This window comes from Cetorhinus maximus, chromosome 10, assembly GCF_964194155.1.
Source record: "Cetorhinus maximus chromosome 10, sCetMax3.hap1.1, whole genome shotgun sequence".
Classification (NCBI taxonomy): Eukaryota; Metazoa; Chordata; class Chondrichthyes; order Lamniformes; family Cetorhinidae; genus Cetorhinus; species Cetorhinus maximus.
Genome location: NC_135888.1, coordinates 112,352,802 through 112,377,852, shown reverse-complemented (window position 1 = coordinate 112,377,852; position 25,051 = coordinate 112,352,802). Strand labels below are relative to the sequence as shown.

Here is a 25,051-nt window from a genome sequence, read left to right as displayed (position 1 = left end):
GACATGTAAACATACCTCTGTAATCTCCCAATCACAGCTATGGAAAGCTATTAAATAGGAAACTGTACAGCTAGTAAAAGAACAGTGGAATAAATCACACGCCATAGTGAATTAAGTCATAAAATATCCCATATTTATACCATATGTGAGCATGATGCCATTATATTAGACCATGAATAATCTGGAGTGTGTTAGACAGTTATATACCTTGTGAAACAGGTGTGAGAAGTCCATTTATTGGGCAGCAATTTATTTTCATCAATTGCTCTCTAAAATCAAATTACTCTTGCATCTCCACATAACCATTCAGACCAGCCTAAAGTGCTCACACACTGTGCAAAACCCAAGTATTTGCAATCCTCTGCAAATTATATTGAAAGGAATCATTGCATGGTTTCTTTTGTCATTCTAGTGCACACGCTCTGTCCATGTATAATGAGCATAAAGGAAAGCTTTATGTTTATTATACAAGGATCCCAGCATTTGGGAGTATATTTTTTTTTTTACATTTAATGCAAATTGAGATAATGCAGGAAAGTAGCTGAGTAGTGTCTCCAAAATCACAAGGAAACCAAATAGAAATGAATTACTTCCATAAGTTTTAAAGAACTGCCCTCTCCCATGGCAAGTTACCTGACCCACTTTGGACATCGGACTTGAAAATCTGCCCATGTTCTACAAGCAGAGTCGCCTTTCAGATGTTAATTGAATGAGTGGCCTACAATGATTAGACCTGAGCCAGCTGTTTATGAGCAAGCAACAGTGTATCAAAGGTTCTTACTAAAAGGCATATAAAGCTCCTTTTCTCATTTTTAAAAATCTGTTTCGGGTTGTAGCTTGAATGCTGGTATATAGACATGCGTGATGAGCAATGAAATGATTGTGCTCAGCACAATCTGCCAGTAATTGTATAACGGACTGACAGACAGCACTTTGTTATATGTCTACTTGGGCCATAGACTCCCTGCAAGAGACTTGAGATTTTAAAAAAAAAAAGAATTACCTGGCATAACTTTGACAGGAGATCTGTGAATTTCCCCAAATTACCACACTATTCTGGATAGCGCCTGTGGAAGTTCAATGATGGAATGCTTCATTATTAGTGGCTGTTGAGGCAGAGGTAATATTCAAAAATGAATTGTATAAAGTTGACTTGGAATCAGCCTAGGGTATCAGCAAGTCAGTGTTCAAGTTTGGAAATGGTTGTGGAGGGAAATTTATCTGTGAGCTGTTTGAGTGGCAGGGTATCAATGAGAATGTTGCTGGAGGTTGTCTAATGGTAAACTCATATGTACTCCCATATTTCTTCCTAAGGAGCCCTCACTGGGTATCAGAACTTGCAGTAATATCAAACTGTTGGAAGCAAATCTAAAACTGTGCAGGCAGCATGCTTAAAAATTGCTGCAAAAAGAAATTTCCAGCCACAGTAAACACTGCTCAAAATTCTTCACATAGCCTGTCTCAGCTGATGTTGACAGGAACTGCACCCCAGGGTTCAAAATACAGAGGCAGTGGACGAACTTGCCCACGAAAGCCCAGAAAAGGCCTGCGAAAAATCAATGAAGGGGGTGACAAATGAGAGAAAAGTAGGAGACAGAATTTGTGAGGAGCTGCTCCTCCAATCAGATTCTGTCTTGCCCATGTTTGCTGCTCCAGCTCCTCCAATCACAGGTTCCCTCTTTCCTGATCTTGTTGCTCCTCAGGATACAGAATCTAAGATTGGAGGACACAATGGGCCAAATAGCCTCCTTCTACACTGTAAAAAAAATTCTGCAGATGTTATCTTTGAGGACTTTGTGAAGGCGTTTGACCCCAGCTTTCCCCTATATCTGCTTTGCCTCTACCAGTCATAATGGAAATTAGACACTAAAAATTGTAGCTGCTAACTGTGTCCAAAGTAGTTGGCCCATGTTAATATACCCATAGGGATTAAAAATCTTGTCAGGCAGGGGATTTTTATGGGTATTTTCAGTATAAGTGTGGATGAAAAATTGTCCTGTCTTTTACTTGATTCAAACCATTTGGTAACTGTTGGAAATTTATTAAAGTTGTTTCAGGCAGCCAACATATCTAGTTGTTTTTGTGTGCAGCCTTTCAATGTCCGTGTAAAAACTATGGCATTGGGGCGAGGGGATGAGTACAGTTGTAGTGAGTTAATAAGCTCTATAAAGTGGTATATCTTTAGTGTAACAAGGGTAGTTCTGTACTAAGCGGCTCTAATCTCCATATCATTAAAGTACGGGTGGTCATGTGAGAAGGTGCAATAGCTTGGGGGAAAAAAGTCACTGAAAGGTGAAGTATGTGAATTGAACAATTCATTATCTGATTGTTAACCTGATGCTGCAGAATTAATTTCTGTTGGACCTTTGGAAGTCAGCATCCTGACGTGTGTCAGAACTCGCTTTAAACTGAAGTATTAAAGGGAAAGAAACTTGAAATTGGCAGAACAAAATGACAGAATGCTGGAGAGCGCTAATTTCTAGCAATTAATTTTTAAAAGGGGCTATGCAGTCTTTCGATAGATACAAATACCAAAGAAGGAAACATTACAAAAAAAGTTCAACGCAAATACAAAAGTATATTACTATGTGACTGCATCATCTAATAAAGGAGTTAGTGAAAATGAAGATGGAGCCCAGGATTCCCTCAAGAGAAAAATTACTTTGACTTCTGCTGTACCTTCATATCTCATACTGCATTATCCCTAGCACATTGATAGTGTACAACCAAGCAAATTTGATATTTCGGTGTCACTGGGCCTTGTTACCAAATATGTAACCAACTTCCAGGGGACTCAGCAGGCAAATCGTGGACAAGAAAATCAGTTAGCCAACAGTGGTTTAGAGAATGGATTTTTGGGATGGAAAACTATCCAACTATTTCTGCCCCCATTTACTAATCCAGTAGAAAGATGACCCTAATTTTACACCAAGGGTGGGTGGGAACCCCACCAAAAATAGTGTAGAATTCAGATGCAACTCTTTCCTGCATCCAAATTCTGTCAACTGGATTGTTTCAACAGTGAAACATTTATTGTCAACTTCGTTTTCCATCCCACTCCCCCCAGCAATGTCCATACCCACCACCATATTTAGCCATGTAACTGCGGTCTTTCCCTTTAAATAACTGTTGTAACCCCTGATACTGCTGCAAAGATGCAAAAAACCTTACTTCCTTGCTGTGTGAACATCTAGCACCAATGCACTTTTTCTGTCATGGGGCTGGGGCTCACATTGCATGATATGTATTCAAGAGTTGGAATGTAGCATGCAATCAAATAAAACCTCACCTGGCAATTTAAAGCCCACACAACTCCACCCCACTACTTAATGATGACTTTGAAACTCATTGGAGAGTCAGGATGTCACAGGGTGCTAGAATAAAGCTTGAGCCTGTTTATCAGCATCATTCCAATTCTAAAACTTGCCTTGGAAAATGAAGAAACAAAGGTTGGTTTCCTGACTGCCTGCGCCTCATTCTATTGTATATTCAATAACCTTGTGGGGGTTTTTTTTTATTCATTCACAGGATGTGGTGTCTCTAGCTCGGCCAGTATTTATTGCCCATCTTTAATTGCCTTTGAAGGTGGTTTTAAAAAAACCTCCTTTAAATACCATTGAGTGGCTTGCTAGGCCAATTCAGAGGGCAGTTAAGAGTCAACCGCATTGCATTATTGCTATTTCGACTGTTGCTAGACTTGCAGATGAAGCATTCTTTCCAGGCACAGTTAATGACTGCTGTTTTTCATGTGCCCACCATTACATGGAACTGAAATTCTATTGATGTGGGTAGTTTTATTGTATTATTGAAGGTGATAATACCTTTGTATCTAGAATCTTAAAGTAGTACTTTGGAATTTTTAGCCATGTTATTTTAATCAATCGGCAAACTTTTTTTTGACGCTTTGTACTTATGTGGCATTTCTTGCATGCTGTCCTTGTACCTACTTCGACACATTTATTTTAATGAATTAACACTTGCATTAAGCAAATAAATAGAGTACATTAAACAATTGTACATGATGTTGACCAATCAGAATTCCTATCCCATGCTGTTCACACAATATTGATATGAGGAGAGATTGAGGAAACTGGGCCTGTAGTCTCTAGAGTTTCGAAGAATGTGAAGTGATTACATTGAAACTTAAAATTTCTTACAGGGGGCGATAGGATAGATGTAGATAGGATGTTTCCCTGGATTAAGTCTAGAACCAGAATAAGGGGCAGGCCATTTAGGACTAAGATGAGGAGGAATTTCTATATTCAGAGCGTGGTGAATACTCAACCCTACAGGGCTGTGGAATCCCAATCATTGAGCATGCTCAAAGGCAGAAATCAATAGATTTCTGGGGCAGAATTTTCCCCCCGTCTGTTGGGTGGGGGGAGAGAGTTCTGGAGTGGGCGCGTGGTGGTGGGGGGGGTGGGTGGAAGATTCAGGGGTGTGGGCGGGGGGTGTTGTGGGGGAGAGTTCAGGAGTGGGCGCGTGGTGGAGGTGTGCCCCCGATTGGGGGCATGCTGCCATTTTACGTGGGTGGGCCAATTAAGGCCCGCCCAGCGTGACGTCCGCCAGGAAGCACTATACGCTCCCTGTGCAGGTGATAGGGGGGTGGGGGGGTGGGGTGGAATCCCCTGAGCCGAGAGTGCGCTCTTTCATGCATTCATCTCCCTGAGGCTAAGTGCTGCCTCAGGGAGATCGGCTCCACATTAAAAAATGTTAAAAATAGAAAAGAAAATTCCCTGACATGTCCCCTCATGTGACACTGTCACAAGAGTTGGGACATGTCCATCACTTTTAGTTACACTTTTATTAAATTTTTAAAAGCCTACATGAAACCTCATCCCGCCCATGGATGAGGTTTCATGCTTTCTGTGAAGCCCGACAGGGCTCCCGGCCTGCCCGCCAACCTTAAAGTTGGACGGGCAGGCCATTAACTAGGTTAAGTACTTTGTCAATGGCCTCAATAGGCCCTTGACAGGTCGGCAGGCTCTTGACAGGTCGGCTGAGGCGGGGTGACGTCGGGAGTTCTGCTCGCCAAACAGGAAATCCTGGCCCTGGATACCAATGACATCAAGGGATATGGGAATAGTGCCAGAAAGTGGTGATCGAAAGTAGATGATTGGCCATGATCTAATTGAGTGGCAGAGCAAGTTCGACAGGCTGAATGGCCTACTCCTGTTCCTATGATTGCATATTTGTACAATAAGAATGTAGATCCAGTCTCCAAGTTTAATAATAAATTAATCTGAAAATACAGACTGTTATAAATTACAGCTATGTATTGAAACACAATGGTGACAAAAGACAGACAGGAAATACTTAATCACAAATCAAGATATTTTCAACTGCTGTTTCAGCAGTGGGCTGGCCAGCAAAGTCAACTGTTATGTCTTCAACGGTGAAGGCATGTTCTACTTATAACTTCAAACATGGACTGTGTTCCTGTGGAAGTTTCTGGAGCTGTCTTTTTATATTTTAAAATGGACACGGCTGAAGTGGCTGCCAAGAGTCAAGTTTCTGGAAAGTTCTAATTGAATCATCTTGGCTGGGGTCATCCCCTGGAATGGACATAAAAAAGCACATGTTATATCTGGGATTTACATAAGCCATTGTCTGTGATTTAACCAAAATTTAGTCACTGGGCCTCGAGTTCTTGTCTCCCAGATCAGTGCTTCACAAATGAGTGCTGAAAAGGCTAGTTATCCACAAAATAAGAGTGAAAGACCACCATCTGCCTCCTTTCATGTAGTGATGTCTTTGGAGTTCTAAATTATTCTAGTTAGACAAGACCAGTATTGGTCATGTGACTGAAACCAGCTGGAGATAATGAGTTTTGATCTAAAGACCTGCAAAGGGCACTGAAAGAGATAACAGCTGCAGAGAAGGCTGTGCCATACTTGCTTTTATAAGGACTAGGAGGGTATAAAGGCTTTAAAAGCCTCTCAGCCTGATTGCAAACCTCCAAGCCCATCTGTAAAGAAATTTGACCACCTAATATGAAAACCGCAAGTGCCTAGCATTGTGACCTGCTGAACATTCATTTCTTAAAGGGAATCATACAACAACCCAGATATCTGACTTTATCTATTTGAACCCATCTGAGCTACAATTCAAGAGTGGAAAAGGTCTCCTTTCTCATCTAGGCCCACAATGACTGATCTACAACAAGCCAAATATATGACCTTTTAACACCCCTTTGGTCTAATACTTGTTTAACATTTGTAGAAGTGCACTATCATCTTGAATTCTATCTTTCTTGAGTGCATGGTGTGTGACTGATGTCATTTTCAGACTTCAGGTGTGTGTGTGAATAACCTTTGTTTAAACTCTCAACCTTCTGCTGTTATTTAAATTGACCACACACAAAAGGGGACTTAGAAACACACACATCTATCTTTCCAAAACAACCACACTGATTTCAGTCATGAAGAGAAATGAATTGGGGCTTCCAGCATATTTCTCCTCACCTGTCCAGAACACTAGCAAAGCATAATTGCAAGCATATTGTATAAATACTCCCCTTGGATGTTATACAAGCCCCAGATATAAAAATGGTTGACAAAAATTTAGATTGGCTTCTAGAATATACTCAGTTAAGATGCAGCAACTGAATTGCTGAGCAGCACTTTTTTTTTTACAGAAAGTAAATGGACCAACTATTATTTTAAGCCTTCTGTTTTTTCATCATCTCGAGCATTGAAGGGAACAGCTAAAATCAGTTCTCCGACAATGAAGGGTTGGGGGAAATATTTCTTTTGACTCCCTGTATGTTTTGCTCTCTGTAAACTTTTTTGTCTGTGGCAAATAAAGGTTTTGACATAGTGGCCAGGATTTTCCACCCCCTATTTGCGGCAGCTGTGTTCAGTGGCAAGATCGGAGAATCTCACGAGAAGGCCTTAGTCATGTTTCCCAATTGTATAAATCCAGGACGCGATTGTCGCCTCCCCCATCAATGACGGGCCATGTTTCCCGCCATTGAAAATCGGGAACTTAATTGTAATGAATTAGCATCTAATTATTGTGGCCCCATGTCAAATTTAAATCACATGTTGGTGTGATTTCACAATGGCATGATTTACAACTGCCTTTAAAAGGCACGAACCTGGGGATTTCAACATCAGAGGTGAGTGCACATAACTTTGTGCAGCGCTCGCAATGATCCCAGCAGCTCTGCAAATTCAGTGGGGGGCACAGGCAAGTCTCCAAGCAATGGCTTCTTCATGGCTGGCTTGTAGTGTAAGGGCAAGGGTGACAGGGGGAAGGGGGAGAAGGCAACCTTGGGGCAAGGACGACAGTATGAAGGGGGAGAAGGCAACCTTGGGGCAAGGACGACAGTACCGGGAGGTTCGTGACAGCACCGACTGATGTTTGAGCACAACAACGTGGGGTGGGGGGAGAAAACAGCCGGGCTAATGGCGAAACATGTCAAAGATGAGCACTCCACCACAGCTGAATGTTTAGCTTGAGCTTAATTGACAAGCTTCGAGCCGGCCTAATCAAAAGCAGCAAGCCTGAGGATTGAGAGCACTTTAGAATCCAGAAAAAGTTATAGAGCCATAGAGGTCTACAGCACAGAAAAAGGCCTTTTGGCTCATCGAGTCTGCACCGGTCAAACAAGTACCTAACTATTCTAATCCCATTTTCCAGCACCAGGCCCATAGCCTAGAACCCCACTAGACACAGGCATCCAGTCACAAAAACACCCTTCAACCATCACCCTCTGCTTCCTGCCACTCAGTCAATTCTGGATCCAATTTGCCAAATTATCTTGGATCCCATGGGCTCTTACCTTCGTTGTCAGTCTCCCATGCAGGACCTTATCAAAAGCCTCGCTGAAGTCCAAGTAGACTACGTCAAATGCATTGCCCTCATCTACACACCTGGCCACCACTTTGAAAAATTCAATCAAATTGGTCAGACATGACCCCCCCACCCCCCACTTAACAAAACCATGCTGACTGTACTTGATTAATCCCTTCCTCTCCAAGTGTAGATTAATTCTGTCTCTCAGAATTGTTTCCAATTGTTTCCCCACCACTGAGGTTAGACTGACTAGCCTGTAGTTCCCTGGTTTATCCCTTCCTCCCTTCTTGATTAACGGTACCACATTGGCTGTCCTCCAGTCCTCTGGCACCTGTCCTGTGGCCAGAGAGATATTGAAAATTATTGCCAGCGCCCCTGCTATCTCCTCCCTTGCCTCACTCAACAGCCTGGGATAAATTTCATCCAGGCCTGGAGATTTATCTACTTTTAAGCCTGCCTGACAACTTAGAAACTCCTCCCTTTGTATGCTAATTTCTTGGTATCACAGTCCTTCTGCCTGATTTCCATACCCACGCCGTCCCTCTCACTTGTGAACACTGACACAAAGCATTCATTTAGAAACCTACCTACGTCTTTCGGCTCCACACATAAATTACTACTATGGTCTTTAATGGGCCCTACCCTTTCCCTAGTTATCCTCTTACTCTTAATGTACTTGTAAAATAACTTTGGATTTTCCTTTATTTTGCCTGCTAATGTTTTTTTCATGCCCCCTTTTTGCTCTCCTAATTCCCTTTTTAAATCTTCCCCCCCTACACTTTCTATACTCCCCTCGGGCTTCCGCTGATTTGAGACCTCATTATCTGCCATAAGCCTTCCTTTTTCTCTTTATCCAATCCTATATATCCCTCGACATCCAGGGTTCCCTGGATTTGTTGGTCCCACCCTTTGTCTTTACTGGAATATGTTGGCCCTGTACTCTCCCTATTTCTTCCTTGAATGAGTCCCACTGCTCTGATGCAGATTTACCTAAAAGTAACTGCTCCCAGTCCACTCTGTCCAAATCATATCTGATCTTATTAAAATCGGCTTTCCCCCAACTTAGAACTCTGCTTTAGAAACTAGGAGCAGGAGTAGGCCATTCATTATGATCATGGCTGATCATCCAACTCAATAGCCTGCTCCTACTTTCTCCCCATACCCTTTGATCTTTATAGAAACTAGGAATATTTCTGGCCCATCCTTGTCCTTTTCCATAACAACCTTGAATTTAGCAGAGTTATGATCACTATCTGCAAAATGCTCCCCTACTGATACCTCTACCACTTGCCTGGCTTCATTCCCTAAAATTAAGTCCAGGGACATCCCCTCTCTTGTAGGACCTTCTACGTACTGGCTTAAAAAGCCCTCCTGGATGCATTTTAAGAATTCTGCTCCCTCTAAACTTATCACACTATGACTAACCCAGTCAATGTTGGGGAAGTCGAAATCCTCCCACTATTAATACCCTATTATTTTCACACTTCTCTGAAATTTGCCTATATATCTGCTCTTCTATTTCTCTCTGACTGTTTGGGGGCCAATAGTACACTCCCAGCAATGTGATTGCTCCTTTTTTGTTTTTCAGTTCTACCCATATGGCTTCATTTGAGGAGCCTTCTTAGATGTCATCCCTCTTTATTGCCACAATTGATTCCTTGATCAATACTGTGATACCCCCTCCTCTTTTACCTACTTCCCTGTCTCGCCTGAAGAACCTAAATCCTGGAATATTGAGCTGCTGATCCTGCTCCTCTTTCAACCATGTCTCTGTGACAGCAATGACATCATACTTTCATGTATTAATTTGTGCCTTCAACTCATCTGCCTTATTCATCAGACTCCTTGCATTAAAATAAATACCATCCAACCTTGCCAAACTGCCTTGTGCCTTAACTGGCCTATAATTTCTATGCCTTCCAGACTCACTTGCTCTCTCTTCTAATTTTGGCTGTGCATCTCCCCCTTCTGAACCTCGTCTCAGAGGATCCCATCTCCCTGCCAAGTTAGTTTAAACCCTCCCCAACAGCACTAACAAACCTCCCCGCAAGGATGTTGGCCCCATCCCGGTTCAGGTGCAACCTGTCTGCCTTGTTCAGGTCCCACCACCCCCAGAAACAGTCCCAATGTCCCAGAAATTTAAAGCCCTTCCCCCTGCACCACCTCTCCAGCCACGCATTCATCTAGACTAACCTCCTATTTCTATACTCATCTCACGCGTGGCACCGGAAGTAATCAAGAGATTACTACCTTTTGAGGCCCTGTTTTATAATGTTTCCTAGCTCCTTAAATTCTGTTTGCAGCACCTCATCCCTCTTTCTACCAATGTCGTTGATACCAATATGTACCATGATCTCTCTCTGTTTGCCCTCCCCCTTCAGAATGCTCTGTGGCCGCTCAGTGACATCCTTGACCCTGGTGCCAGGGAGGCAACATACCATCCTGGAGTCACATCTACGGCCGCAGAAACGCCTGTCTGTTCCCCTTACTATCGAGCCTCCTACCTCTATTGCTCTTCCCCTCTTTTACCTCCCCCACCCCCGTGCAGCTGAGCCACTCAGTGCCATGAGCATTGCTGCACTCCCCAGAAGAACCGTCACTCTCACCATTTTCCAACACAGGGAAATGGTTCTCGAGCGCGATGCACCCTGGGGGTTTCCTGACTACCTACCTGACAACTTTCTTCTGACTGATGTTCACCCATTCCCCCTCTGTCTGTGCTTCCCTAAGTTGTGGGGTGACCACGTGTAAAAACGTGCTATCCATGATACTCTCAGCCTCGCGGATGCACCTCAGTGCCTCCAGCTGCTGCTCAAGCTCTGAAACTCGGAGCTCAAGTAGCTGCAGCTGGTGGCACTTCCTGCACACGTAGTTGTTCAAGGAGCAACTAGGACTTTCCACATGTTGCAGGCAGCACATAACACGGGACTGAGCTGCCCTGCCATAACTCTAGTTGAAAAAAAAACCCTTTAAGTTAAATACAGTAAAAAAAAAAGTTAAATTATTTATGTACTTCAAATAAAAACTAGAACGCTTACCTTTTCTTAGCTGAATCTATTTTAAACTGGAGAAAAAAAAACACCCACTACTCATCAATCAGCTCTCACCTTTGTGCTGATGTCACTTTTTGAAGCTTCCCTGCACTTGAGCTGTTTCTGATCTCTCCGCCGCTCTCTCGCGCAGTCTTGTGATGTCACTCTTGTTTTTTTTTGGAAATATATACTTTACTCATAAAAATCTGAAAGAACATTACAAAACATTTCTAAATGGCCATCACAAAAAGTGCAATCAGATTCAACTTTTACACATGGATCACGAGGTGCTTAAATACAATCAATGAATATTAGTCATTTTAATATGATGTCACTCTTGTTATTTTCAACAAGAACTGATTACAGGACACACGTCCCAGATTGCTTCACTGTGATGTTGACTGCAGGACACTCTTCCCAGGTTGCTTCACCATGATGCTGACTGTGGGATACTCTTCCCAGACTGCTTCACCGTGATGCTGACTGCAGGACACTCTTCCCAGACTGCTTCACCGTGATGCTGACTGTGGGTTACTCTTCCCAGACTCATGAACACCTATTCAAGTGATCAGCCTCTTTATCACTCAGGCCAATGTCTCCTCTCACTGACTGTGCATGTCCATTCAACATCTTAGACTGCATTTTGTCTAGCACTTCACCCCCAACCTTGCTGCCATGGGTGGCCCTACCAGAAGAAGGAGCAAAAGTGGACAAAAAGATTGATCAAGAAAGAGAAAATGGAGTATGAGAGTAAACTTGCAAGGAACATAAAAACTGACTGTAAAACCTTCTATAAACATGTGAAGAGAAAAAGATTAGCTAAGACAAACATAGGTCTCTTATAGTCAGAACCGGGGAAAATTATAACGGGGAACAAAAATGGAAGAAGAGCTGAACTCACGTTTTGGCTCTGTCTTCACAAAAGAGGGCACAAATAATTTCTTAAATGTTAGGGAACCAAGTGCCCAGTGTGAGGGAGGGATTGAAGCAAATCAGTATTAGTAAAAAAAAAAAAAAAAAAATGGTGCTAGAGAAATTAATGGGGTTAAAGGCTGAAAAGCCTCCCAGGGCCTGATGTTCTACACCCCAGGAGTCTATTATAAAAGACATAGTAACATAACACTTGGAAAGCATTAATGGGATTAGACAAAGTCAGCATGGGTTTATGAAAGGGAAATCATGCTTAACTAATCTACTGGAGTTTTTTGAGCAGAATAGATAAGGGAGAACCAGTGGATGTGGTGTATTTGGATTTCAAGAAGGCTTTTGAAAAGGTCCCAAGTAAGAGGCTAGTGGGCAAAATTAAAGCACATGGGATTGGTGGTATTATACTGGCATGGATTGAAAATTGGTTGACAGACCGGAAACAGAGTGGGAATAAATGGGTTTTTATCCGGGTGGCAGGCTGTGACTAGTGGTGTACTGCAGGGATCAGTGCTTGGGGCCCCAGCTAGTCACATAAGATGTCAGAGCAGAAGTAGGCCATTCGGCCCTTTGAGTCTGCTCCACCATCCAATGAGATCATGGCTGATCTGATAATCCTCTCAACTCCACTTTCCTGCCTTTACCCCATAAACCTCGATTCCTTCACTGATTAAAAATCTGTCTATCTCAGCCTTGAATATACTTAATGACCCAGCCTCTACAGCCCTCTGCGGTAATGAATTCCACAGATTGACTACCCTCTGAGAGAAGAAATTCCTCCTCATCTGTTTTAAGTGGGCAGCCCCTTACTCTGAGATTATGCCCTCTTGTCCTAAACTCTTCCACAAGGGGAAACAGCCTCTCAGCATCTACCCTGTCAAGCCCCCTAAGAAACTTATGTTTCAATAAGGTCGCCTCTCGTTCTTCTAAACTCCAATGAGAACAGGCCTAACCTATTCAACCTCTCCTCCATAAGAAAATCCCTCCATCCCCAGGATCAACCTAGTGAAACTTCTTTGGACTGCCTCCAATGTCAGTATATCCTTCCTTAGATAAGGAGACCAAAACTCTTCACAGTATTCTAGGTCTTGTCTAACTAGTGCCTTATGTAGTTTTAGCAAGACTTCCCTATTTTTATACTCCATTCCCTTTGAAATAAAGGCCAACATTCCATTTGCCTTCCCTATTACCTGTTGAACTTGTATGTTAGCTTTTTGGGATTCATGCACGAGGACCACCGAATCCCTCTGTGCTGCAGCTTTCTTCAGGCTTTCTCCAATTAAACAACATTCAGCTTCTCTATTCTTCCTGCCAAAATGCATAACCTCATACTTTCCCACATTATATTCCATCTGCCAAGTTTTTGCCTACTCAATTAACCTGCCTATATCCCTCTGTAGACTCTTTGTTTCATCCTCACCACTTGCCTTCCCACCTATTTTTGTGAATTCCACAAACTTGGCGATAGTACATTGATTTCCCTCATCCAAGACATTACTATATATTGTAAATAATTGTGGCCCCAGCACTGATCCCTGTGGCACTCAGCTAGTTACAGGTTGCCATCCTGAAAATGCCCCCTGTGTCCCAACTCTGTCTTCTATTAGTTAGCCAGCCCTCTATCCATGCTAATATACTACTGCCAACACCATGGGCTCTTATCTTTTTAAGTAGCCTTATGTGTGGTGCCTTATCAAACACCTTTTGGAAATCCAAGTATATTACATCCACTGGTTCCCCTTTATCTGTCCTGCTTGTTATCTCCTCAAAGAATTCTAATAAATTTGTGAGGTATGATTTACCCTTCATGAAGCCATGCTGACTCTGCTTGATTAGATTATGCGTTTCTAAATGCTCTGCTATTACATCCTTTATAATAGACACCAACATTTTCCCAATGACCGGTGTTAAGCCAACTGGCCTATAACTACCTGTTTTTTGTCTCCCTCCCTTTTTGAATAAGGGTGTTACATTGGCAGTTTTACAATACTCTGGAACTTTTCCAGAATCGAAGGAATATTGGAAGATTACTACCAGTGCATCCACTATCTCTGTAGCTATTTCCTTTAATATCCTAGGATGCAACCCATCAGGTCCAGATGACTTATCGGACTTTAGCCCCATTAGTTTCCCTAATACTTTTTCTCTAGTGATAGCTATTGTATTTCTTTTCCTCCCCCTCCTCCCCCCCCACACCCCTTTTTGCCTCATGGTTATTTAGTATTTTTGGTATGCTATTAGTGTCTTCTACTATGAAGGCTGATGCAAAGAAATTGTTCAGCTCCTCTGCCATTTCCTGGCCCTCCATTACTTTCTCCTCAGCCTCATTCTCAAGAGGCCAATATTGACTTTGGCCTTTCTCTCTTCCTTTTTATATATTTAAAGAAGCTCTTATTGTCCATTTTTGTATTACTTGCTAGTTTACCCTCAAAGATTATTTTCTCCTTTATTATTTTTTTGGTCATCTTCTGTTGATTTTTAAAACTTTCCCAATTTCTCTGGCTTACCACTAATCTTTGCCACATTGTATGTTTTTTCTTTCACTTTGATACTATCCTTAACTTCCTTGGTTAGCCATGATTGGTTTATCCCCTTCCTACAATCCTCCATCCTCACTGGGATATATCTTTGTTGTGAGTCATGAACTATTTACTTAAATGTCTGCCATTGTACATCAACCGTCTTTTCTGCTAAGCTCCTTTTCCAGTCCACTCCAGCCAACGCTGCCCTCATTCCTTTTTTAATTGCCCTTATTTAAGTTTAGCACAGATGTTTCCGAACTAAGTTTCTTGAACTGAATGCTAAACTCCACCATGTTATGGCTGCTGTTTCCTAGGGGATCTTTTACTCTTGAGATCATTTATTAAACCTGCCTCATTACACATTACCAGATCCAAAATTGCCTGATCCTTGGAGTGATCCGCAACATATTGTTCTAGGAAACTGTCCCAAATGCACTCTTATGAATTCTTGCTTGTGGCTACCTCTGCCAATTTGATTTTCCCAATCTACGTGGAGATTAAAGTCACCCATGATTAATGTACTGCCTTTTTACATGCCCTCATTATTCCCTGATTTATTCTCTGTCCGACAGCATTGCTACTGTTAGGGGGCCTACAGACTACTTCCACCAGTGTCATCTTCCCCTTGTTATTTCTTACCTCCACCCATATGGATGCTACATCTTCTGATCCAAGATCATTTCTTGCTAATGTAATTATCCCATCTTGTACTAACAAAGCTACCCCACCACCCTTTCCTTCCTGCCTGTCCTTTGGAAAAGTCTCATACCCCTGAATATTTAGTTCCCAGCTTTGATCTCCTTCTAACCATGCCTTCGTAATGGCAATAAGATCATACCCATTAATCTCTATTTGTGCCATTGATTCATTTATTTTGTTCCGAATACTACTTGCATTTAAGTAAAGAGCCATTAATTGTGCTTTTTTACCATTTTTTTCCCCTCTTTGACCCTATTTGCTGCTTTTTTTTAAGTTTGTACACTCTGTCCCTCCGTGTCACACTCAGGGTATCATTACCTAAGTAGCTGCCCTGCCTTGCCGCCATATCCTTTTGCTTTGTAAGCCTACTTATCCTCTCTCCAGAATCCTCGCCCCCTCTATTTAGTTTGAAGCTGTCTCTACAGCCGGAGTTATTTGATTCACCAGGACACTGGTCCCAGCATAGTTCAAGTAAAGCCCATCCCACTAGAACAGCTCCCTTCTACCCCAGTATTAATGGATGAACTGAAACCCATTCCTCCCACACCAATCTTTGCTCCACGCTTTTAACTCCTTGAAATTTAGCTCCGAACAAATTCTTTCAGCAGAACCTCCTTTTTAGTCCTATCAATGTCGTTGGTACCAACGTGAACGACAACAACTGGATGCCTCCCCTCCATTCCAAGTTCCTCTCCAGCCCTGAGGAAATGTCCTTAGTCCTGGCACCGGGCAGGCAACACAGCCTTCAGGACTCTCACTCACGGCTGCAGAGAACAGTATCTATCTCCCTAATTATAATGTCCCCTATCACTACTACGTTCCTATTTCCTCCCCCCACTTGAATGGCTCCCTGTACCACAGTGCCGTGGTCAGTTCGTTCATCCTCCCTGCAGCCCCTGCTTGCGTCCACAAAGTTTGCAAGAACCTCATAACCTTTGGACAGTTTCAGGGGCTGAGGTTCCCTGAGCGCTACCCTCTGATATATATATAAATGACTAGGACGAGGGAAGCAAATGCAATATTTCCAAGTTTGCTGATGACATAAAACTGGATGGTGTTGTGAGGAGGATGCAAGGAGGCTTCAGGGCGATTTGGGGCAAGTTGTGTGTGTGGGCAAACACACGGCAGATGCAGTATAACATGGATAAATGTGAATTTATGTGCTTCGGTGTGAAAAACAGAAAGGCAGAGTATTATTTAAATGGTGATCTATTGGGAAATGCGGATGTACAAAGGGATCTGGGTGTCCTTGTACACCAGTCAATGAAAGTAAATAGGCAGCAAGCAATTAGGAAGGCAAATGGTATGTTGGCCTTGACTGCAAGAGGATTTGAGTTCAGAAGTAGGGATGTCTTACCGCAGTTATACAGGGCCTTGGTGAGACTGCACCTGAAGTATTGTGTGCAGGTTTGGTCCCCCTACCTAAGAAAGGATATACTTGCCATAGAGGGAGTGCAGCGAAGGTTCACTAGGCTGATACCAGGGATGGCAGGACTGTTATATGAGGAGAGATTGGTTCAACCGGGCCTGTATTCACTAGAGTTTAGAAGAATTAGAGGGGATCTGATTGAAACATACAAAATTCTAACAGGGCTAGACAGACTGGATGCAGGGTGGATGTTTACCCTGGTTGGGGAGTCTAGAACCAGGGGCCACACTCTCAGGATATGGGGCAGGCCATTTAGGACTAAGATGAGGAAACATTTATATTACTCGAGGGTGGGCAACCTATGGAATTCTCTACCACAGAAGACTGTGGAGGCTGAGTATTATCAAGAAAGCAATTGATAATTTTTTGGATATTAGGGGCATCAAGGGGTGTGGAGAGAAAGCGGAAATATGACATTGAGATAGAGGATCAGCCATGATCATATTGAATGGTGGAGCAGGCTCAAAGGGCCGAATGGACTACTGCTCCTAGTTTCTGTTTCTAAACAAGTGTGCCCACTCAAGCAGCACTAATTCCTCACGGTGCCAATGATTGCTCCTCTACTGTTAACCCCTCACGCGCGCACTTGAATAGGTGCTATGGTGCTGCAGAACCATTGCACAACTGGGCAAGCCTGAGGGTCCTGTTGGGAAAGGTGGCCATCGAACACTGATGGAGGGGTGCCCCCCTAGTCCCTTGCATTATGTTTCAGTTGACATTGAAAAGTCACCCTTGCGGTAAGCAAAACATGAAGCCTTGGAATCCAAGTTAGGACAATGCCTGAGATGAGAGTTCAGGATGTATTCGAGTGGCCGAAACTGCTGCCACTCGGTCATTTAGTGTGGGGCAGTGCTGGGTGTGGGCATAGTGAGCCATCATGCACACTAAACACTGGGAATCCATGTGGTGACCTTGACTTTCCGGTGTGCATTAAGGAGACTTGAGAGGCAGCAACAGGCGATAACATGACCAAGAGTGGTCCTTGGGAGACAATTGCTGAGGAACAGCAGCCAATGGACTTTGAGAACCTGATCCTTTGGCAGGCTTCATCATCTGTTCCTTTCAACACCACACCTTCACCTGTCAGGAATGGTGACAAGGTGGGTGGGGGCAGGCCCACCTCCAAGGTGCTGAGAGCACACAGAGAACGTCACAGAGCCCAGTGATGCTCGGGTACAAGATTCTTGCTGGAAACACAAGCCATATGGAAATGCATGCACCACTAATCTGGATTGTGACTTTGAAGCCAGGCAATCACTGTGCTCAAAAGGTTACGCTCTGCATAGGGGAAGAGGCCTTGGACTATGACAATAGTCTTTGTGCAGGAAACCAGGTTTCACATGTGATTGACACAAACACTGATCAACAAAACAAGGAGCCATAGACAAGGAGACATTCTTGGGAGTGTAATGGTCAACATTAAGTGCAAGTGATTTAACACCCATGCCCACGTTCTGCAACTGAACCTTCTTGACCTTTCTAACCCTGCCACTACATTTTGGTGCTCCCCCGACATCCTCAGTGGAGGTTGCTTGCTTGCTGCTATGTCTTGTTGTCTGTGATTACCTTGGCGGGCATCCTCTGGAAGGCCAAGACCTGGGGAGCCCCAGCCTGCTTTAGGGGCCCTGCTGTGTGGCAATGGTGCCCTCTTTGGCCTGTGGAGCTAGAGCTGCTGGGGTCGCAGGAAGAGGGGATTCGGATGGGCTAGACACTCCCAGAGTCACCTGGGTGGATGACACCGGGGTGTGCACCTGCTGATCCTTCTCCCAATGGGTGCTCGAGGGCTCCTGGCTGACTCCTTGATAGGAAGGGGCAGCTGGAGTGCGCTCGAGACAGCCCGCCCTCATCTTGCATTGGCACTGATGGATCGCTGGCATTTAAAATGCTAATGAGCAAACATAGATGAGGGCAGCATGTTGGGTGTGAAGGAAATTTGTATTTTTAGATAAGTGAGGGGTTTGTTTAGGATTCAAAGGGATGATAGGATGTTGACAACTAACAAGATAAGCAAGGCCAAGCAGTGTTTATTTTCCCAAAGTTACTGACTATATTGGCAACATGAAAGATTTTTATGGGAAAAGTAAATTTCCAAAGACACACACAACAATGGAATTTACAGGTTTGAGAAAGAGAAACATATATATAGATGGATGCAAGGCTATGTTGGGAGGCCATGTAAGATCTAAGGACCATGTAAAACAGCATTGGGGAAAAAATCCTCTAGCCACTTTCGCAGAAATCTGCTGTATCCAGTAACCAAAGCTGGAGAAATGCCTTTGGAATTTCACTGTCGAGTGGGTGCTGTGGTAAACTTGCCGGATTGCCTATCTAAGTTTTTATCTATTTTGGACTGTTGCCTTAAAGAGAATGTGTAGTTGGGATTCAGGTTAATTAGGAATTTTGGGATTTGTTATGGTATTAAGTAACTATGTAATCTTATGTATGTGCTTGAAATCTTTTCTTAATAAGTGTTTCAGTTTAATTTTTAAAATCTCTAAAGGTGTTAATAGGCTCATAACTTCTGAATTCAATGCACAAATCTTCTCATAATAAATACAAATTGCAAAAACGTTGTGATAGCGAGGCCAAGTTTCCCTGGTGGATTTGGTCTGCCTGGTGCTCATCACCTATCACGTCATAATAGCTTTCACCGCCCGATATTATTTCTAGGACGATTCCGCCCAGTGTGTAAATCTGGGCACCACAGAGCATGGGAGGTGGGGGTGGTGGTGGCATGATGAGGTCGTGCACTCATACAGTGTGTGAGTGGTGAGATGGGGGCCTGGTTTCCTCACCTAACTGTCATGTTGTGCATGCATGTCCTATGCCTCCCCACAGGAAAGAGATACAGAATCCTTCCCAGGACAGAAAATATTCCAACAAACAATGCCACACACAATTTCCTACTTCCAATTGTAGAAGAGGATATGCCTAAGTAATGTTGTTTTATTTTTTTAAAAGTCTTCCGAGCGCAAAGGTGAAATATATTGTTTTGTTTGTTAAATTTGAACAAAATTGTTTTTGTTGTAAACTAAATTACTTTGAACACTTTTTAAAAACATTTTTAATCAAAATGACCTAATATCTGCCATTTACTGTAAGTGTGTTTGTTAATGCATCACTCATGGAAAAAAATGAATAACTTGAATCGCTGCCTCCCTTTCCTGAAGAAATGGGAGTTTTGCTTTAATATGACTGAATTGACGGATGTGACTGTCCAGCTCTGCCAGAGATTATGTCATTGGAAGGAAGGTTTGAAGTATTTCCTCAATTGGCTGGCTTGCTGCTCTTAAATTTAAGAAATGAAATAAAACATTGTTGCTCAGTATACAAAATCGTGGCTGAATTTCTTGGAGATTTTTCCCAAAATAAAATCCTTCAACTGTTGACTTCTGACGTAGAATAGCCCACTGGGATACAATTAAAGCAGCCTTCAGCATTTTCCTTCTCATTTATAATGAGTCCATAATCTGAAGTTTTATCAGTTTAGGCTGCCCAATGGTTTAAGTAAGATGAATGCCATTAAGAAGGAAAGAAACTGGAATGTTATTGAAGTATGTTTTTCTAAAACCAATATTCCACAGGTTTTAATGGCAAATATGTTTCAAAGTATTTAAAACTATAATTGCAGAAAGTGCTGGAAAAATTCCAGGTCTGGCAGCCCCTGTGGAGAGAGAAACATTGTTTACTTTTTGAGTTGAATTTGTTGACTGTGGATGCTAAGTTATTGATTATATTCAAGACCGAGATCCATATTCTCTTGACATTAAGAGAATCAAGGGGTACGGAAGGAAAGTGTAATGGATGTAAAGGTTTGCCCATGATCTTATTGAATGATGAAGCAAGCCAACAGAATCATATTTCTGTTCCTATTTCTCTTTTTATTATTCTTTTCACGAGATGTGGATGTCGCTGGCTAGGCCAGCATTTATTTCCCATCCCTAATTGCCCTGGAGAAGGCGGTGGTGAGTCACTGCCTTGAACCGCTGTGGTCCATGTGGTACAAGTATACCCAGGAAGAGAATTCCAGGATTTTGACCCAGCGACAGTGAAGGAATAGTGAGATAGATCCAACTCAGGATGGTTTGGAACTTGGAGGGGAACTTGCAGGTGTTGGTGTTCCCATGCATCTGCTGCCCTTGTCCTTCCAGGTGGGGCGTTCGTGGTTTTGGAAAGTACTGTTAAAGGAGCCTTGGTGAATTTCTGCAGTGTATCTTGTAAATTGTGCACACTACTGCCACTGTGCGTCAGTGATGTAGCGAGTGAATGTTGAAGGTGGTGGATGGAGGTTCCAATCAAGCGGGCTGCTTTGTCGAGCTTCTTGAGTGTTATTGGAGCTGCACTTATCCAGGTTAGTGGAGAGTATTCCATAACACTCCTGATTGTGCCTAGTGGATGGTGGGCAGGCTTTGGGGAGTCAGGAGGTGAGTTACTCACCATAGAATTCCCAGCCCCTGAACTGCTCTGGTAGGTCATATTTATATGGCTGGTCCTTTTGGGGATCCTTTAGTTCTTCTTGACTGACTTGTTCAACCCATGTAGACCCAATTGCTAAGTGAATTTTTATGGCTTGTTTGTGTCATTCAGGCATAACCTGAATCAAGAAACTATAGCTCTGTAAGCTGTTTAAACATTTTGAATTCAGATAGTAGGTCAGCTGCATCCCAATTCAAACTGGGGAATTTTGTGGACATTTTGATGATGTCCCTTTGTCCTTCCTTCTCCTATAGTATCTGGGATGGGTGTCACTTTAGCCATTTTTCCGAAGTTCCGCCCATTATAATTGCAACCTTCTCTGCCCGGATTTTTATGACTTTTTTTTGTTTGACTCTCCCTCGCTTGCTATCAATCAGGCTGACACCCTAGTCACTCACCTGCTACGACTGAGCTAACCGGGTACTGTGCAAGAGGTTCAGGCTCCCGTTTCCCCTTACTGATAGTTCCTGACTTTAGGATTTTATAAAGGACAAAATTACACAGACACGGGGTTCGGCTCAACCGCAAACCCGTTTCTTAAAACACTCCTAATGTCCTGATACAAGAGCTCTAAACTCGTGTAAATGACACCACACAACACTTAATTGTTTAGCCCAATTTAAATCCCACCACGATTTAACCTTGGCGTCCCGTAATTACATCAAAAAAAACCCCATGGCTTTTTAATAAACCTTTACAGAAAAACCACAGGCAAAATCCCACAGGCAAAATCCCACATTTCTGCCTGAAACCTTCCTCAATTCAACCCAACCCCCTCAGGATTTTATTGTTACCCTTAAACTACCATTTAAACCTCAGCCCCAATGCCCCTTGGATTTAGCTGATAACCTGGAACTCCCCACATGGTTGGTCCTTTTGGCAAAAGTTGTAGGCCTGTGAGCCAGGTTGACCGTTCCTGACCTTCCTCCTTGACTGTAATCCAAAACCTTCAAGCCAATATCACCCCATTATAGCTGGGAACACTTACAACCCCCAAAATGGCTGGTCTATCTGGTATTCAAGGTAGGCCTGAGTTAAGGTGACCAGCACTGACCATCCCCCCCCCCCCCCCCCCACATCCTGACTGCAGTGCCAGACCATTCAATCTTGGCCTTTTATGATGATCCTTATTGAAAATATCAAAACACATTTCCTGAAGACATTCTGCTGAATGATGAACATGTTTCCTGAAGTCATCCTGCCGGATGGTCAGTGCATAGCACCCTTTAATCTCTTTAGTCTGTTGCATGCCTTGGCCCAGACAGACTCATTCATCACTAATGTTGTTTCCACAACCAAAACAGTGGACCCCATTCGGGTGAAGTAACTCTGGCTCCCAGACTGATGTGCATGTAGCAGATTTCTCTCCTCCTTGGCCGTTGTTGTTTGTATGATAATTGTTGTCTGGAGCCGTTTGTTACAATGGCCCTCCCAGTTTCTTAATTAAGTTACCTGATGGCAGCTATCATGTCATTGTTGTGATAATGTCCCAATGTCCTTTTCATAGTATTGGTTTTGCTTCGATATTGGAATGTTTTGAAAATTAACCCCTGACAGTATAGCCTGCCTCTCTGTGTTTTTCATGTTGAGGCTTGGCCTGCTTATTTGCAGTACTTGTGTCTGTCAGTTTTGAGGTTTTAATATCTTATAAAGTTCAGTTGGAGGGGATTCCGATCTTACATCTGGTCCCCTTGACGTGCTGTCTCACTTGGCACTGACAGTTTCACCATGAGGGATCTGTCTGCTTACCAGCTCTTTATTTGAGCATTACCCAAGCTTATGCCTTCGAAGCTTTTCTGTGCAGTCATGAAGCTCCAATTTCAACACTCTCTCCGATGCTGTGAACCCATTGTGGTCCGACCAAAGTGCCAAGAGTCATCTCAGGTCATGTAGCACAATCTAAGGCTGTTCTCCATGTCATATCTGTACTTGAATCTTGCTGACACGCTGTTTGATCACCACTATGCGCCTTGTCATGATTTTCATATCACTGGCCAAAAGTGAAACCAAGGCTGGATCACATGACACACTTTCATTCCAGTGATGGTATGCTGCCAACCCTTAAAGGCATATTGCACCAATGGACAAGCTTTGTGGAGTCAGGAGATGAGTTAATTGCCACAGAATTCCCAGCCTCTGACCTGCTCTTGTAGCCGAATTATTTATATGGCTGGTCCAGTTCAGTTTCTGCTCAATGGTAACCCCCAGATTGTTGATAGTCGGGGATTCAGCGATGGTCAGGGTAGGACCCGAGGGGGTTGAAAGGGCCAGACAGGCAGTGACCCTGACTGATGATTAAGCTTGTCCGTCAGCCCTCATCCCAAAGGAAACCCTCCCCTAATCATCTCCCATCAAGCTGAAAAGTATAGAAGCTGGGTGAGTGATAGGAACCTGAGCACCCATGGGAAAGAAAGGACAGCTGGGAACACTGTTCCTTCCTCAGGCCAGAAAGGATGGTGCTGAGGGGAGGAATGAGGCCCAGATGTCTGAGTATTTCTATTGCCATAAGACCTTTGTGCTGATCGCTGGAGGTTACAGAAAAAGCCTGTAGGATTTATTGGGACACCTATACCCTGCGCAGAGAAAGGGAGTCAGGCAGAGAGCTTAGCATACCAGGCTTTGGCTCTGACCACAGCAGCAAGTTCCTGCAAATGCGCCCCTGTGAGCGTGGGCGAGTGTACTAAGGTTCCTGAGAGTTACAAGGATTTTGTGTTAGAAGGAAAGGTGTTCCCATTTCCCCAGAGTGAGGCGAGTAAACCTGCAGTCATACTGAAGGATACTGGGGCAAGCCAGTGTCTACTGCTGGGAAGAAGCATGACCTTTCCCGCGGAGAGTGCAGTACAAGCCAAAGTGCTGGGAAAGGGTATCAAGGGAGAGGACGTGCCCATACTTTTATACAGGGTGCACCTGGAGTGTGACCTTATTTTAGCACTAGTCCTACTACTGATGATTGAGCTTGTCCGTCAGCCCTCATCCCAAAGGAAACCCTTCCCTAATCATCCCCCCAACAACCTGATAAGTATAGAAGCTGGGTGAGTGATAGGAACTCGAGCACCCATGAGAAAGAAAGGACGGCTGGGAACACTGTTCCCTCCTCAGGCCAGAAAGGATGGTGCTGAGAAGAGGAATGAGGCCCAGAAGCCTGTGTGTTTCTATTGCCATAAGACCTTTGTCTTATGTGAGCAGGTTACACATAACCCTGGGTGGGAGTTGTCTCCAACTTACCTGTGGACAGGGTCGACCTGCTCCACGGCACTGAATTGGTGGAATCAAAGGTGGTAGCATTCTCAATGGTTTTAGAGAAGCTGAGCGAGATGAGGGAGACAGAGCAGCTGCAGGAGAAAGTCCCAGGCACTTTTCCTGACTGCATAGTCACCTGGCCTATGGTCAAACAAACCCCGTCAGAAGAGGTCAAACTAGCACCACAGACAGATGATCCTGCTGTCTGGTTATCTGAAACCGTTTGGGAGTTTAGAGCACCAAGGATGTAATGAGCAGGACTTTCTTGGTTGTGGCCTAGCAAGCTGACCCAGTGCTAAAAAAGTTAGCACAGACTGCCCAAACCGAAGATGAAGTGGAGCAGGTTGCGAAGTGCTATTATTTTTTTTTTAAAAGTGCTGATGAGGAAGTGGACACCTCCTCTCAGGCCTACAGATGAGGGGTTGACAGTGATCCATCAGGTAGTGGTGCCATCGAGGTACCATGGGGGATACTGAGGATAGCCCACGAAATCCTGATGGCTGGGCATGTTGGTATATGAAATACCGAAGACTGCATAAGCCAGTGTCTTTACTGGCCTCGCCTCTACAATGATGTGGTGAGGTTCTGCAAAATCTGTCAGCTACTGGGGAAACTGCAGCCTGCAATTAAACCTGCACCTGTGATACCTGCCTTTGGGGAGCCCTTCAGCAATAAGGTGCTAGTGGATTGTGTAGGACCCCTGCCAAAAACAAAAGAGAGCTACCAGTATATTCTTACTATTATGAATGCGACTACCTGTTTCCCGGGGGCAATTCCCTCGAGAACTATCTCTGCAAGGCAGTGGTGGAGGGATTAACACAATTCTTTACCTGGTATGTGCTATCTCCCAAGATCCAGTCAGATCAGGGCTCAAATTTCATGTCAAAATATTCCATAAAGTCATGGGTAACCCAGCATGTCAAAGTCCT

At 43.6% G+C, this 25,051-nt stretch overlaps 1 protein-coding gene across 1 annotated transcript in view; it reads left to right on the top strand.

Annotated features, from left to right (window-relative positions):
- The window catches only part of LOC144685951 (PDZ and LIM domain protein 4-like), a 118,219-nt gene that overhangs the window by 64,468 nt on the left and 28,700 nt on the right, over positions 1–25,051 (top strand). The gene's annotated exons all lie outside the window — the stretch shown is intronic.